The sequence below is a fragment of the Protomyctophum parallelum genome (genome assembly GCF_964188405.1).
Source record: "Protomyctophum parallelum genome assembly, chromosome: 22".
Taxonomy (NCBI): Eukaryota; Metazoa; Chordata; class Actinopteri; order Myctophiformes; family Myctophidae; genus Protomyctophum; species Protomyctophum parallelum.
The window spans coordinates 19,570,039-19,572,440 of record NC_139714.1 but is presented as its reverse complement, the minus strand read 5'-3'; positions in this window follow the sequence as shown (position 1 = coordinate 19,572,440).

The window sequence follows — 2,402 nt, the reverse complement described above, 5'->3', positions numbered from 1 at the left end:
TCTTTGCTTCACCGTTTGATGGAAGCTGTACATGTCTTTGCTTCACTGTTTGATGGAAGCTGTACATGTCTTTGCTTCACTGTTTGATGGAAGCTGTACATGTCTTTGCTTCACCGTTTGATGGAAGCTGTACATGTCTTTGCTTCACTGTTTGATGGAAGCTGTACATGTCTTTGCTTCACCGTTTGATGGAAGCTGTACATGTCTTTGCTTCACTGTTTGATGGAAGCTGTACATGTCTTTGCTTCACTGTTTGATGGAAGCTGTACATGTCTTTGCTTCACCGTTTGATGGAAGCTGTACATGTCTTTACTTCACCGTTTGATGGAAGCTGTACATGTCTTTGCTTCACCGTTTGATGGAAGCTGTACATGTCTTTGCTTCACCGTTTGATGGAAGCTGTACATGTCTTTGCTTCACCGTTTGATGGAAGCTGTACATGTCTTTGCTTCACCGTTTGATGGAAGCTGTACATGTCTTTGCTTCACTGTTTGATGGAAGCTGTACATGTCTTTGCTTCACCGTTTGATGGAAGCTGTACATGTCTTTGCTTCACTGTTTGATGGAAGCTGTACATGTCTTTACTTCACCGTTTGATGGAAGCTGTACATGTCTTTGCTTCACCGTTTGATGGAAGCTGTACATGTCTTTACTTCACCGTTTGATGGAAGCTGTACATGTCTTTGCTTCACCGTTTGATGGAAGCTGTACATGTCTTTGCTTCACCGTTTGATGGAAGCTGTACATGTCTTTGCTTCACCGTTTGATGGAAGCTGTACATGTCTTTGCTTCACCGTTTGATGGAAGCTGTACATGTCTTTGCTTCACTGTTTGATGGAAGCTGTACATGTCTTTGCTTCACCGTTTGATGGAAGCTGTACATGTCTTTGCTTCACTGTTTGATGGAAGCTGTACATGTCTTTGCTTCACTGTTTGATGGAAGCTGTACATGTCTTTGCTTCACCGTTTGATGGAAGCTGTACATGTCTTTTCTTCACCGTTTGATGGAAGTTATTACGTTCCCTGCAATCCACTGGAATAGAAGATTAAATGTACACTCTAAATTGATGCGTTACAAAGGTCAAGTCTGTTGCCAGATATGCTGCCAGAACTTTAGAGGAGTTCTGCTTCCTCCAAATTAAGTGAAACTACACACAACCACACGTGACCATAACCATAACTCACTTCACAGGAGTCATATATAAATAATATAGCTTGCACTCCGTATACACATGCACAATAAGGATCTTCCTCAGGCAGCTAAATAAAATATGCCTCTCCGCCCGACCCACACAGCACATAACCACTGTTGCTAATTGCTTTTGGGAATGTATTTTTATGATTATTGTAATTTTATGTATGCATTTTTGGATGTGTCTGTTTTACAGTGTTGCCAGAGTGCCAAAAGCAACTACTGAAATGGATTTTATGAGTTACGTAGGTCCTATTGTATTTTATGTATGCATTTTAGATGTGTTTTACTGTCTGTTTGCCAGAAGGCAAATTTACATTTCATGCAAATGATCTTACCTGAACTTAGCATAGGGAAACTAGCTATTTTGGCAGAATGTTGGCCCCAGAATAGGGACGATGCACAGCGATAGCCTAACTTTGACAAGCATGCAAGTTTACAAATCTCTGCATGTACTTGGTCATCATTCCATGCTGAAATTAACAAAATCCATCGCTTTCCTGCGAGGTTGATGAATCACATTTGGAAATAAAAATGAATCGATGGCAAACTTGGGAAAAGTAGCAGTAATGTGAAGTATACATGACATACATGTCAAGCATGCCATTACACCGCTATTGTCCTTAAACCTCCTTGTTAGTTTCAATGTAACTTTGAGAGTGTCCAAATGCAACCAAATGGACCCGAAACGGTTAATTTGTTCACATTTGTACACTCTCAGAGTCCATTTGATTCCTAACTATTTAGCGGGTGACCCCTGTAACCCCCTCAAGGACCCCATGGGGGGTTCCCAGACCCTACGTTGAGAAGCAGTGCTTTAACCAAGGAAACCCATAAAAAAGCATTCCTTGAGGGCCCCTGACAACCACCCCATTTCCCGAGGGCCCCTGACAACCACCCCATTCCCCGAGGGCCCCTGACAACCACCCCATTCCCAGAGGGCCCCTGACAACCACCCCATTCCCTGAGGGCCCCTGACAACCACCCCATTCCCAGAGGGCGCCTGACAACCACCCCAATCCTTGAGGGCCGCTCACAACCTTTGGAGGAATCTCCCAAACTTGTCAGCTCTAATAGGCCGACCCCTGTCACCCCTACCTCACGGCTCCGGAAAGGCGTCTTGCTTAAGAACATCACATCCATTCATGGCCGTACATGCATATATTCATGCCATATTTACAGACGTCCAAGTTATGTAACGTTGCCTGGT